Source organism: Pongo pygmaeus, chromosome X (assembly GCF_028885625.2).
Source record: "Pongo pygmaeus isolate AG05252 chromosome X, NHGRI_mPonPyg2-v2.0_pri, whole genome shotgun sequence".
Classification (NCBI taxonomy): domain Eukaryota; kingdom Metazoa; phylum Chordata; class Mammalia; order Primates; family Hominidae; genus Pongo; species Pongo pygmaeus.
The window spans coordinates 119,429,215-119,443,752 of NC_072396.2; the positions used below are offsets into that span (position 1 = coordinate 119,429,215).

At 38.5% G+C, this 14,538-nt stretch overlaps 1 protein-coding gene across 1 annotated transcript in view; it reads right to left on the reverse strand.

The window, feature by feature from the left end:
• Nucleotides 1-11,762, reverse strand: part of LRCH2 (leucine rich repeats and calponin homology domain containing 2) — a 149,286-nt gene extending 137,524 nt beyond the window's left edge. The window contains exons 1-2 of the mRNA XM_054472338.2: nt 11,545-11,762; nt 3,905-4,236 (exon numbers count right to left, since the gene is read on the reverse strand). The gene's annotated coding sequence lies outside the window, so the exon portion shown is untranslated. The remainder of the gene's footprint in view (nt 1-3,904; nt 4,237-11,544) is intronic.
• Nucleotides 11,763-14,538: the final 2,776 nt, after the last annotated feature.

The window sequence follows — 14,538 nt, forward strand, 5'->3', positions numbered from 1 at the left end:
TGAAATTGGACTTCATCAGAATTATAAACCTCTGCCTTTTTTTTTTTTTTTTTTTTTTTTTTGAGGCAAGGTCTCCCTCTGTCACCCAGGCTAGAGTGCAGAGGCATGATCACAGCTCACTGCAGCCTCAACTTCCTGGGCTCAAGCAGTCCTCTCACCTGAGCCTCCTGAGTAGCTGGAACTACAGGCCCCCATACCACCAGGCCCGTCTAATTTTTTTTTTTTTTTTTTTTTTTTGTAGAGATGAGGTTTTGCTATGTTCCCCCAGGTTGTCCTGCTCTTTTTAAAAATAAACCTCTCTTCTTTGAAAAACACTGTTCGGAGAATTAAAAGACAAATGACAGAATGAGCAAAAATATTTGAAAATCATGTGTAGGTTAAAGAATTATATCTACGCTGTGCATACAACTCTCCAGAGTAATGAGTCACAAACAATAATAAGAAAACAAACAACCCAATAAAAAAGGAGCAAATGATTTTAACACTTTAACAAAGAAAATACATGAATGATAAATAAGCACATAAAAAGACGTCAACATCATTAGTCATTAAGAAATGAAAAATAGGTTGGGAGCAGTGGTTAATGCCTGTAACCCCAGTGCTTTAGGAGGCTAAGGCAGGAGGATTGCTTGAGTTCAGGAGTTCAAGACCAGTCTGGGCAACATAGCAAGACCTTATCTCTACAAAAAATTTAAAAATTAGCCTGGCATGGTGGCACACACCTGTAGTTCACACTACTCAGGAGGCTGAGGCAGAAGGATATCTTGAGTTCAGGAGGTCAAGACTATAACAATGAGCTATGATCACATCACTGTGCTTCAGACTGGCCAGCCTGGATGACAGAGCAAGACCTTGTCTCAAAAAATAAAATAAAATAAAAAATAAATCAAAAATAAAACTACATGAGATAATACTACACACCTACTAGAATGGCTAAAATTCAAAGGATTAGCCTTAGCCTTACCAAATATTGACAAGGATGTGGAGAAACTGGAATCCTCATACACTGCTGTTGGGAAGGTGAAATAGTAAGACCACTTTGGAAAATAGTGTGGCAGTTTACTAAAATGTGAAACATACACTTACCATATGATCTACCCAAATGTATGATTCCATTTACATAAAACTCTAAAAAATGCAAACTAATCTGTACTGACAGAAACCAAACTTCCTGGGCTCAAGCAGTCCTCTCACCTGAGCCTCCTGAGTAGCTGGAACTACAGGCCCCCGTACCACCAGGCCCGTCTAATTTTTTTTTTTTTTTTTTTTTTGTAGAGATGAGGTTTTGCTATGCTCCCCCAGGTTGTCCTGCTCTTTTTAAAAATAAACCTCTGCTCTTTGAAAAACACTGTTCGGAGAATGAATGTGTTTCCTGGAAGGAATGTGGGTGTGGAAATATGGGAAAAGAAATTGCAAAGAGTTATGGGGAAACTTTTGGGGGTGATGTGCATATTCACCATCTTAATCCTAGCGATGGCTGCATGAGTGTAAACATATGCCAAAACTTACGAAATTGTAAACTTTCATTATGTGCAGTTTATTTTGTCAATTACACCTCCAGAAAAAATGTTGAGGTTGATAAATATTCATTGTAAAATTAATATGTAAGAGATTGTTTAAGATTAAAATTCCCATAAAATAAATTTAATATAGAAATATTAAAATGTTCTTATACAACTTAATAGAAAATTGGTTGAAGAGTTAAACTGAGTGAACTGGCCGGGCACAATGACTCACACCTGTAATCCCAGCACTTTGGGAGGCCAAGGCAGGTGGATCACTTGAGGCCAGGAGTTCAAGACCAGCCTGGCCAACGTGGTGAAACCCCATCTCTACTAAAAATAAAAAAATTAGCCAGGTGTCGTGTTGTGCACCTGTAATCCCAGCTACTTGGGAGGCTGAGGCATGAGAATCGCTTGAACCCAGGAGGTAGAGGTTGCAGTGAGCCGAGATCATGCCACTGCACTCCAGCCTGGGTGACAGAGCAAGACTCTTGTCTCAAAAAAAAAAAAATGAGTGAACTGTGTTTATTCTTAATATACTTCTTCAACAAAAAGGGTCAGTGATATGTAATTCAGAACCAAATGTTTGTATGTATAAGTGAGAAGTCAAAATGTCTTTAGGGTCCAAATGTCATAGTCTACATTATCTACTGTATCAAAATGTTAGAATAAAAATGGCCTAAACTCAGTTGGGATGATTGAGGTAATATTGCATTATTATCCCCTTAGTGAATTTACAATGTAGTTGAAGAAGTAAAACTTGCCTATATTAAATAGTTAAATTGTCTAGAGAGTATGTGATTCCATCTAAAATTGTATTGGGAAATCAGAGAAGTAAGAGAGTGAAGGAAATCTTTATGAAGGGATTGGAACTTGACCTGAGCCTTGAAGGAAGATGGGGCAGGCAAAGCAGAAAGGATATGACACCTCAGGAAGGGACAAAGACGGAAATGAGCATGCAGTATTTTAGGGACAATATGCAGCATGGCCTGATCAGAGCAAAGGGAGAATGTTGGGGAGAATGGGAAATATCTTACACAGGTGGAATAGAACTGAGTTATGGAAGACCTTCAAGTCAGAAAGAGGAAATTAGATTAGATTCATCAGTCATTAGATTCTCAAAGAGGATCTGGCATCATTACGCTCAATAGAGAAGTGGAGTGGGAGAGATTAACTTCTGGTAGACTAAGGTAGTGGTTTTAGAAATGTTTAAGAGACAAATTTAAGAGGTATTTTATGGGAGGATTCAACAGGACGTGGAGACAGATTAGACACTTATTTCTCTCACATTGTTAGTTCTATCCCTTATTTCCTTAACATTGCAATCTAGTGTTAATTTAATGTTTATGTCACCTTTCACATCCATATTAAAAAATAATCACATAATTTCATTTACATAATCTAAGCCTGGGATATTTTCTATTCTCATTCAGACATAATATTTCATGGAATTCTTCCTGATTAATTTATTTAGTATAAAGAATTTAATTTCATCAATGTCCTGTGTATAATTGTGTCCCATTATAATTTCATTTCATAATCTGGTACACTATTTATTCTGATTTTTGTTTTATACAAGATTCATTTTTAAATGATTATATCAATCTGTAATTTAAAAACTTTTTAAAGTATTTTAAACTTAATTCTCAGAGATTCTGTATCATGTCTTAATAATTTATTATTTATTCTGGTTATTTCTTCTTACTGTTCTTGCACATTGTGAACTAAATATCATCATCAATTGCATTCCATATGGTCTTCTGGACTCTTCCTTTGCAAAATAAACAGATTTCTGGCATGGAAAGCTTCTTTTTTGTGGGATTGCTTAGAGGGTATTTGTGCTTCTGTAAAGAAGAAAAAGAGACAGCTGGCTGAGCCTTTCTCCCTCACTGTGACCCTAACTTGCCGTATTCCCACTGCACAAATTGCTAGAACATGCTAAACCACATGAGTTATTAACCCTCAATAGGCTAAGCAAACAATCTTCAGCAAATAATTACTCTTGCAAGCTGAGTAAAAAAACAAGGAATTTTTAAAAAGAGCACTTTCAGAATTAATTCTTTTTCACAAATATCTTATCTCGAATAAGCTTTTGTGATATTGCATCACACTATCCCATTGCCCTCTTTCTGCCGCTACCACATTGACTACTTTGACTTCCAAGTCAAAGTAAGCCTTGAATCAAAACAATACAAAACAAGGGCAACAACAAAAGTTTTTCTCAATAGTCTCAAACCCATCTCCTTGCTGCCATCCCCTATGCTACTACCTTTGTTGTGACCCCAGTTATCTCTCTCCTCGACTGTTACCACTCTTGACTGGTCCCTCTGCACTGGACTTGCCTCTGGTTCTTTCCATTCTCCATGCTGCTACCAGAATGAATATCAAAAATGGTCACTTACCAGCTTCTCTGTTGCCTGTAGGAGAAAGTTCAGCTGCTTTGGTAAGGCATATGGGGTCTTCCAAATTTGGCTCTTGCCTATTTCTCTGGTCTCATCTCTCATCATTCACTTGCTTTTCACTTTATTATATAGTCTAACCATGCTGAAATACTTACATACCATGCAGTTCCTCCTGACTAAAATGACCTCCTCAAACTCTTCCTTCTAGGTAAGTCCTACTCATCTTTTAGGATTCAGTTCAGGCATTGCTTCTCCAAAAAGCCTTTCTTCAACTTCTCATCAGTTGGCTTCCCTCCAGTTCACTGTGTTCTCAAAACATCCTGTGCTTAGCTCTGTCAGATAAATTATTACAGTATATGACCATCCTTTTAATTGTCTTGTTTCTTCTTACCTGGACAAAAACTTCTAAAAGGCTGTATCAAATTCATATTTGTGTTCTGGCACACATTTGATACTCAAAAATGTTTGTTCCATGAATAGAGAAATGCAAAGGTGACTACCTCCACCTCATATCTGGCTTCTAGGTACCACTTGAAAGAGTCTAATGCCAACTCTTTTTGAGGCACACATGTATGTGTGTGATCATTGAAATCATTTAATCCTAATGTCTGCAATAGTGTGATCCTTTTTTTCCTCAAAACCACATTCTAAGTTCTCCTCTCCCCACATCACAGTTGCGATCATCTCTCTATCCTTGCATTCAACATAAGGTTGCTGTGTTTCAAAGTTTTGTTATTTGCAATCCTGTGTTTTCACTTAATGTAACTATGCCCCCCACTCCCTGATTCCTGGGAGCCTCACACTCTAGCCTTGTGAGCAACAAAATTCCACTCCTTACTTCCCTAAGGCCAAATCCAAGAGAGGTTTTCTAGCTCATAAATTTTTCCTGCTGTTTAGAGTAGAAGGCACAGAGCCTGGGTGTCGTAACAGAAAGTGCTAATCTGTACACTGGGTGTATTGAGGCATGTAAAGCCAATTCATAACAGTCTATGACACTTTTATGAGCTTAAAAGCATCTTTCCAGGCCTATTCAAATTGTATGCATGTGAAAGAATTGTGCTTATAGCTATTTTTAGAGTTTTAGATAATCCTCAACAAATATGTCAAGGTACCCTCCCTCAGTAATCTGTTAGACATCAAACACATTTTTAAAGAAGCATGCCAAGGTTCCAACTCCTCCTCATGTGGCAGGGTTTGGAATAAGGAAGACTGATTACAGAATTCTGATTTTTTTTGTGGGTTAAAAGGATGGACAGCAGGTCTACTAGATTTCTAATAAGAGGCAAAGCAGATTTTAATCTGCTGATTGCAGACAGAAGATAAGTAGGTGACAGTGAGCAGTAGTTCTTGCAAATGGCTGGCTGTGAAAAACCTGATGGGCTGTGGGAAAGGGGAACTGGAGTTACTGAGAAGCCTGTGTGCCACCTTTGGTGGGAATACTACATATTGCTACCGCTCTCAGGATAAACTTTCATCTACTGTCATCTCATCCCATTCACACATCCCATTCAATTCTGTTGCACATTAAGGCTTGAGAAATAATGATTTAGGAAGTACATGACAACATCCTTCAAATATTTGGAAGTGTTTTTGTTGTGTTTTGTTTGAAACGGAGTCTTGCTCTGTCGCCCAGGCTGGAGTGCAGTGGCGCGATCTCGACTCACCACAAGCTCCGCCTCCCAGGTTCACGCCATTCTCCAGCCTCAGCCTCAGCTGGGACTACAGGCGCCCGCCACCACGCCCAGCTAATTTTTTTGTATTTTTAGTAAAGACGGGGTTTCACCGTGTTAGCCAGGATGGTCTTGATCTCCTAACCTCGTGATCCACTCGCCTCGGCCTCCCAAAGTGCTGGGATTACAGGCGTGAACCACCGCGCCCGGCCTGGAAGTGTTCTTATATGGAAAAATAAAAAGATTAGTTTTGTGTTGCTCAAGAAGACAGAACTTGGATGAAAGAAAGAAGGTAGAGGAGTGGATGCAAATTATCACAGAAGAGTGTCTTGCTTCTGTTTTGCTTACATATTTGTGAGCTTTGAGTCATCCATTCCTGAAACTCATTCCTGCCCTAAAAGGTTTCAGTTAACAACACAATCACAGAGTAAATAATGTGACCAAGTCTACTAAAAATTGTTAAGATAATTGTGGACAGTTTCAGTAGAACATAAATCAGATTAAATGTGATAATATCCTAAGTCCACTTCTAATTAGTCAAAATACACCTGAATATTTGGTTTCATTGTGGGGACTACACCTAAAGAGAATAGATACAAATATCCAGTGACTTTGAGGATTAAATTTTATAAGTACTATTTATTGAAACATTTAAAAAATATTTTTGCCTAGGCAGTGTTTTGTGACAAGTAGTCTGTGGACTATCTGCATCAAAACGATCTAGTGTGCTTGTTAAAATTTTATATTTGCTGGGCACAGTGGCTCACGCCTGTAATCCTAGCACTTTGGGAGGCTGAGGTGGGCAGATTGCTTAAGCTCAGCCATCTAAGACCAGCCTGGGCAACATGGCGAATCCCCGTCTCTACGAAAATAATATAAAAATTAGCCATGCATGGTGGTGCACGCCTGTAGTCCCAGCTCCTCAGGAGGCTGAGGTGGGAGTGAAGCAGGATATTTCCCTGACCCCTTCATGGGTCTCGTGACGAGGTGCCTTGCTTACTCAGCCCGCAGCCCTCCACCACTTGCAGGAGGGAGAATGCAGGTGAGTGGGTGCAGGAGCCAGGGTGAGTGCTTTTGGGCACCGACAAGAGCAAACTCCTTGCGGGGCCCCATGGCAGCATCTAGTAGGGTGACCATGACCCCTGAGGCCCCACAGGGAATGTTACAGTCAGTGTTCTTTTAGCTCTGCCATCCGTGGACAGCTTAAGTGTTAATAGCTCAGTGGGCCCTCTTGTATCCACACTCATGGCTCTGAGCTCTTGTCCAGCAACCAGGAAAAATGAGGTCACACGAACAAACTGAATATGGCAAATGGGGAGATTTTATTGCCAATACAAGTGGCTCTCAGTGGGATGGGGAGTTGAAAAGGGGATGGGGCAGGAAAGCAATCCTCCCCTGAAGTCCAGCCATCCCCTGTCATACTCCTCTTCAAAGCTATGCTGTCAAGCTGTCCCTCTGAAGTCAAGCTGCTTCTCTCCGACATCAAACCATAGTCTCTGACGTCCAGCTGCTTATCCTCTCTCTGCCAGCTGAACCTGAGGTTTTTAGGGGCACAGGATTGGGGGCAGGATGGGCCATGGATGGTTTTGGAAAAGACAACATTCGAGAGGGAAAACAGGGATGTATATTCTCACTCTGGGCTGCGGTATCAGGCTTTTCAGCTTGAGTGTGGGGCCCTCGCTGGGGACCTGCCCTCTTCTGCCCAGAATTTCACTGCCTCCTGTCCCTATCAGAAGGATTGCTGGAGCCCGGGAGTTTGAGGCTGCAGTAAACTGTGTTCACACCACTGCACTCCAGCCTGGGTAACAAAGCAAAACCCTACCTCAAAAAAAAAAAAAAAAAAGTATTTTCCTAGGATTCATACCAGACCTATTGAATGTGAGTCTTGGAAGGTGGGACCAGGAAATCTCCATATTTAACCTGCTCCCTAGGCAATTCCATTGCAAATGAAAGCTTGAGAATTAATGGTTTAGGAAGCACACGACAACACCCTTCAAATACTTGGAAGTGTTCTTATATGTAAAAAGGAAAAGACTCATTTTGTGTCGCTCAAAAAACAGAACATAGATAAAAGAAAGAAGGCAGAGGAATGGATTAAAGTTATAACAGGAAAGTGTTCAAGTATGAGAAAGACAAAAAATAGATATAGCCATCAATGGGATTAACTGTCTTGCAAAATAATACATCCTTTAAAGTATTCACATAGAAAAGATAGAGAGCTCTGTTTAAGAGATGAGGTAGTAGGGATTTTAACATTGAGTGGGAGATTGAACAAAGGGACTTCTCTAGTCCCTTCAAGCTAATGGATTTGATCGATTGATTTATACCAAAAGTTTCACATTAGTCAGATTATGCCATGGCTTCTGAAGTTGATAATCCTTGTCTCTTTGCTCTTTCCCTTAATTAGCATACATCTGTAAGCAACTACTTTGTACTGGACACTGTGCTAAGTTGCAGGAATACAATGGTCAGCAGGCAACAGTGTTGCTGCCTTCATGAAATTTATAGCATAATGAGGGAAATAGGTAAAGTACAAGGTTAGAGTGCTACTTTGCTGTGGTGAAGGAAATAAAAGATGTGAAGGGAAAATAGAGAAGAGATACCTTATCAAACTTGGGAGTCAGGAAAAGCTTTCTGGAGGAGGTAATCTCTAAACTGAGAACTAAGGGATTACCAGTAGCTGTTGAGGTAAAGAGAGGGAGGAGCCCGTGCAAAGGCTAGGAGGAAAGGTATAGGACGCCCATTCAAACAAATGAAAGTGGTTTGAATGGCTTAGAACAGAAGTGCCAGGAGACATAAAATGAGACCAGAATGGTATATATGGTCAAAATCTCTCTGAGCCTTGGACTTTATCCCAAGGGCAATGTGGAGTTATTGAAGGGTTTTAAGAAAGGAAATAGGCCAGGCACAGTGGCTCATGCCTGTAATCCCAGCACTTTGGGAGGCCAAGGCAGGCGGATCACCTGAGGTCAGGGATTCGAGACCAGCCTGGCCAATGTGGCGAAACCCCGTCTCTGCTAAAAATACAAAAATTAGCCAGGCGTGGTGGCGGGCACCTGTAATCCCAGCTACTTGGGAGGCTGAGGCAGTAGAATCGCTTGAACCCAGGAGGTGGAGGTTGCAGTGAGTGGAGATCGCACCATTGCACTCCAGCCTGGGCGAGAGAGCAAGACTCCGTCTCCAAAAGAAAAAGAGAAAGAAAAGAAATAAATTGACCAAAACCCATTCTTCAGTGAGGAGAAAGTATTGGAGAGGAGGCAAGACTAGAGGGCCAAAGACAGATACAAAAGGCTTTTTTCAGTAGTCCAGAAGAAAGACAGTATTGCTAAGATGAGTGAAAGGGTATTGGAGATGGTGAGAAGTAAATTATTTGAGAAATATTTAGAAGCTATTATTGATGGGACTTGGTAATAGATTGAATATAAGGGCTTAAGGGAGACAGGAGTCAACAATGACTCTCAGGTTTATGGCTTGAGCAGCTGGCCGGATAGTGGCACCACCGAGAGAGTGAGCCAGGAGTAGGAGGCTTTGTGTAGGGAAAATGGTTGTGATGAGTTAGATTTTGAACACGGAGAAATTGAGCAGCCTATAAGACTTCCAGATTCTTCCTAGGCAATAGAAAGCTGGGTATGTAAAGCAAGAGAGGGATCTGAGCCAGAGATGTAGGTTTTAGAGTCATCAGCTTTTGGAACTATGTGAGTGGATAGGCTCACCCAGGGAAAATGTATTAACTGAAAGGGGAGTCTAGGACAAATCTCTTTGAAAACGATTAATTAAGCTACCAGATAAGGAAGAAGAGAATGCTGAGAATGTTCAGATTTTTTTTTTTTACTAATTCATTTGTATTGTTATATCTCTTTCTGTGAGTCACTGAACTCTAATGATATGGTATATACTAGAATGAACTCTTTGTCCCATTTGACTAGTTGCTTTTCTGATAATTTCCTTCATGCACATAACAATCTCTTGCTCTGACTTTCAACAGCAGTGTTCTGGAATCCTACCTGCTTATCTAGTGCCTGAGTGTAATGCCTGGAACTAGTGATGGTCCACAAATGGTGGCTGTTTTTCTTATCATGATGCCTTGTTACTCTTGGTTCTGATGTACCACTTTATCTCTCAACTGTAATGTAGTTTTCAGTCCTGGATGGACACCACTGACTCTGGGTTTTCTCCTCCTTTGCATAATGAAATTGCCATTTGCCTCAACGCTTGGTAATGGTTTCAACATTCCTTGTATTTCTAACTCCGTGATTCTGGTTTCATCCAGACCCAGAAGATTAATACAACGTTATTTTAAAAATTCTAAAGTTAGGCCACGCATGGTGGCTCATGCCTATTATCCCAGCACTTTGGGAGGCTGAGGTGGGAAGATTGCTTCAACCCAGGAGATCTAGACCAGCCTGGGAAACATGAGACCCTAGCTCTACAAAAATAAAAATTAAAAAAAATTAGCTGGGCATAGTGTTGCACATCTGAGTCCTAGCTACTCAGGAGGCTGAGGTGGGAGGATCACTTGAGCCCAGGAGTTCAAGCCTGCAGCTAACTATGATCATGCCACTGCACTTTGGCCTGGGTGACAGAGTGAGATCCTGTCTTTAAAAATAAAAATTCTAAAATTACATTGATATTAAATGCTGAAAATGTGTAATTGAGGATATTAAGAAAGAAATACATTGTTTACAACCTTCATAATAAAAGTCTTTGAAATTTAAGTTGTAATTAAAAAGAAAAGGAAGTTGAAACAATCAAAAACCAGAACACATTTTGATGCATTTTAAGTGCTCTCATCAACAGAAAATATTAAGTACATGAGGTGATAGATACGTTAATGAGCTTGATTTAGCCATTCTACAGTGTATACATATATCAAAACATCATGTTATATACCATAAATATATACATTTTTATTTATCAATTATACAAACTTCTTACAAAATTCAACAACTAGAAAAAACAAGAATGCACACTACAAAATTTAGTAAAAGGAAAGAAATCCTGTTAACTAATATTAAAACTGATGGGGTAAAAGTTTGGGTTCAGTTTCTGTTATACATTAGATATGCTCAAATCCTTAGAGAGCAAAAGCTGAAGATTTGGAAATTATGACAATGTGAAATGAATGAGGGAAAGATGGATTTGGTGAATTGCTTTGTTATCCCTGAGGCAGTGAATAAGTCTGTTTACCAGCTGTTTGCCTATTTTCCTAATGCATCTGTTGGGTATTTGCTGTAGAGATGAAAACAAATAATAGTCTTGCCAATACAGGTAAAATTCTAAATAAGTGGCCTAAATAAAAGTAATTAATATGGGAAGACAATGAATAATGTTATATAACACTGCTGAATTATGTATATTTAATGATTTAGTCTCTAAAAAGAGACACAGAGCAGTCCATGGAAAGAGGACTTAAATTTGTGCAGGCCTAATACTAATACGATTGTTAATTTAGCCAAAGGTAAAAATACTTTAAATAACTAGAATCAGAAAAAGACATAAATGTTTGACAGTACATTGGTTAGCTCGATGTCATAGATCAGCTTTAGAATACTATTGCAGATGCAAAATTATAATACATGAATATAAATTTATGTAAATATTTGAGAAATATTTGATAAAACATAAGAATATCTATTTATATAATTATGACTATTATAGAACAAGTAAAGAACTAATCCTATTTTTGTCCTCTGCTTAGAACTGAATTCATTCCATAACCTTTAATTAAAACAGATTTTAAAAGATAAAATACATGTTATGGTAAAAATAATAGCATAATTATATTAGCCTAATAAATCAAACCTCTTCATAGAAGAATAGGTTTCATCAGTCTATTAACTGGATTACATAATGAATCCCTATCAAAGAAGATCCTCCCAAGAACATAAATAGATTTTAAATTCATTGTTTTAGAGTATGTATAGCAACGGCCACAAAGTACAAGAAGAATGCATGAAGGATCACACTTACCAAATGAAAGGGTGTAGGCAGAAATAAGTCTTTCTCCCCAAGACTTAATATGCCTTCCTGAGAAGGAGAAAAACTAAGCAAATCTCCCTTTTCCTGATCTGCCAGTTCAATCTTGAATATAGGCCTTATTGTCAAGACTAACTAACATCTAGGAAACTATGTGTCTGCACTATAAGGTCTTTAACAAAGATGACATGCCGACTGAGGCAGAGTGTAGAAGAGAATGAAACAAAAATGTGTAGCTTAAATGCTGCCAGAAAATCTCTTAAAAATTAAGGCTAAATCCTGTTTACCTGTAACAGAACCAGTTCCGGAAGTCTGCAGATGCCTCAAATATATTAAAAGAACCACGTTCTTCTAGCCATCAGATTTGGCAATGCAGTGCCTCTTAGTGTCCATGGTAACGCCCACAGAGTGGTTTAGAGATTCGCCATTAAAAGGCTTGCTCATTGAAATGTAATGGTGGGTCAGCCACAGTACTTAGGTAATGTTCAGTTTCTGAACTTCAAAGCAAGCTTAAACCATTCTACATCTTTAGAAACATACTGTGAGAGGAACATATGGAACTAGTGAGGGTCCACAAATAGTGGCTGTCTTTATTATCATGACGCCTTGTTGATATGTTTTATATATATATATATATATATGTGTGTGTGCCCAAATTTTATTTTAATCCACAGCAATATAAGTTTTCTATTATTACAAAGTATAGCTAGTGGTTAAGGGGTAGAAAAAGTAAAAACATGAAAGCATTTTAAAATCTACAATGATCTCACAAAATATCAGTATATATAATGTTATCATAAAAATGTAAATTTTAAAAATGGGAATTTCTATTCATGTCCTCAAATGGCCATTTTGGTTTTTTGTTCTTTATTTTAAAGGACTGTAACATGGTTGTATTTTTAACTTCAAAACTGCTAACGTTTTTTGGTTATCCTTTAAGCAGTAAGAAGATAACTAAATTGAAGTAAGACAAGATTTAATTTAGTGGGTTGAAACTAAAGAAATGTGTCATGGTTCCTGCTTATAATCCTTCCTTGGCAGGTCGTGTACGATAATTTGAGAAATTGGTTAAATGCATGAAAATACCTCATGGGTTCATTGGTCACTTAAAAGCAACTGACCTTTACTTGACCTTTAATCAGTGAGTGAATTCAGTGAGATGTGACTAATCCCAGAGGAACAGCTTTTGAATATACCTTAGTGTGGGTAAGAGCTGGCAGAAACTCAGGATCCATTTAGCTAAAATTAAGAATATGAAAGTCTTAATCCTTTAGTAGTTTAAATGCATTATATACATTTTAAAAGAATAGATGTCTCCATTTGAATTTTATCAGTCAACAGAACTGTAGGCTCGAAATACAATACACCCCCAGAATTGTTAGATGAGGTCAAGAAACGTTACGGTCTGAACTGGAAATTTAAAAGAATCAACACCAAATGGATAAAATTAACCACCTGGGCAAATATTTTCAGAAAAATAGCCCATGTAAGAGATGATCTCTGAGCATGTTGCCAGTTTGACTAGGGGTTCTTTGAGTCAGAGCCACCTTCTTTAAAAGGAAATGTTGATTTTAAACATAATAATGGCCTATAATCAGTCTATCATGAGGAAGGATTGAAGTGGGAAAAAAGTTTTGATGATTGACAGAGCAATACATTAAAATAAGGGATTCAGAGTAAAACAATTTGTCCATTTCTCCAGTACCATGCAAGAAAGGAGATTCCATTCTTGGCAACATCATCCCTATAGAGGCAATGGATTCAATTGATTATCATAGTGGGATTACAGCAGCCCATTGAGATAATTCAGTTCTTCGTGCTATCTCTAAAGGAGACTTATATCTGACGGTAATGCTTTTCATTGTGAACATGCCTCCCAAGTCTCTGATGGGTAGACTGTATGCATTGTAACTCCCTCCCCCATACATATAAACACTCTGTAAGACACAACCTAAGCAGTTAGTGAGGCTCTTTCTGTGCTATCCTATGTAAAATATGGATATACTTGAGCTGCTTCTCTGCCATAAAGAATAGATGTCTATAGCTCCATTCAACGAAAATGTTCCTGATCTACAAAAGGATCTTATGTTTTATGTAAAATCAGGTGAATCCTGCTTTTAGAAAACTCAATAACATATATAAACTATGACACCAAAAACAGAAATTAGAGAACGAGTAAATTATTTATTTTAAAATTCCTTTTCTTATGGTTTCACTATGTGTTTCTCTCAAATAAGAAATTACTCTGATAGGTTTCAAATATGAATCAGTTACAACTTTTTAGACATGTTCCTTATACATACTGTATGTAAAGTGAGAAATAACTTGAAAATATGTAGAACATTTGACAATCTTAATATTTCTGTTTTTCTCACATTCTACATCTATTTGTACTCCTTCAAAATTTATTCCAAATCTAACCATTTCCCATTACCCTGTTCCAAACTACCATCATCTCTCACTTGGACTCTTGTAATAGCACACGATTGATCTATTTCCTGCTTCCACTCTTGCCCCCTACAGTCTGTTCTCAATACAGCAGGCAGAATGACTTGTTTACAACAGAAGTCAAATTATTTCATTCCTCTGTTCAAAACCCTACAATAGTTTCTCATCACGGTCACATAAAAAGCCAAAAACTGTATGATGGCTCCTTCATAGCTGTAAGAAATGTTCTCCTTTCCCTCTTACTACTCTGACCTCATGTCCCTCTACTTTCTCGTCTCTCTCACTCTACTCACGCTACTTTAACCTGTCCCCCTAACACACCAGCCACTCATCCAACCTCAGGGTCTTTGCATGTAGCTATCCCTTTTCCCTGTGAAACTCTTCCACCAGATTTCTCCATAGCTGACGCCCTCATCTCCTTCAGGCCTTTGTGCAAATGACACTTAGCATCAAGGTCTTTCCTGACCCTGCTATTTAATATTACAACTTCCCCACACACACAACTTCTTATCCTCCTTTATTGTTTTTTTTTCCTCCACA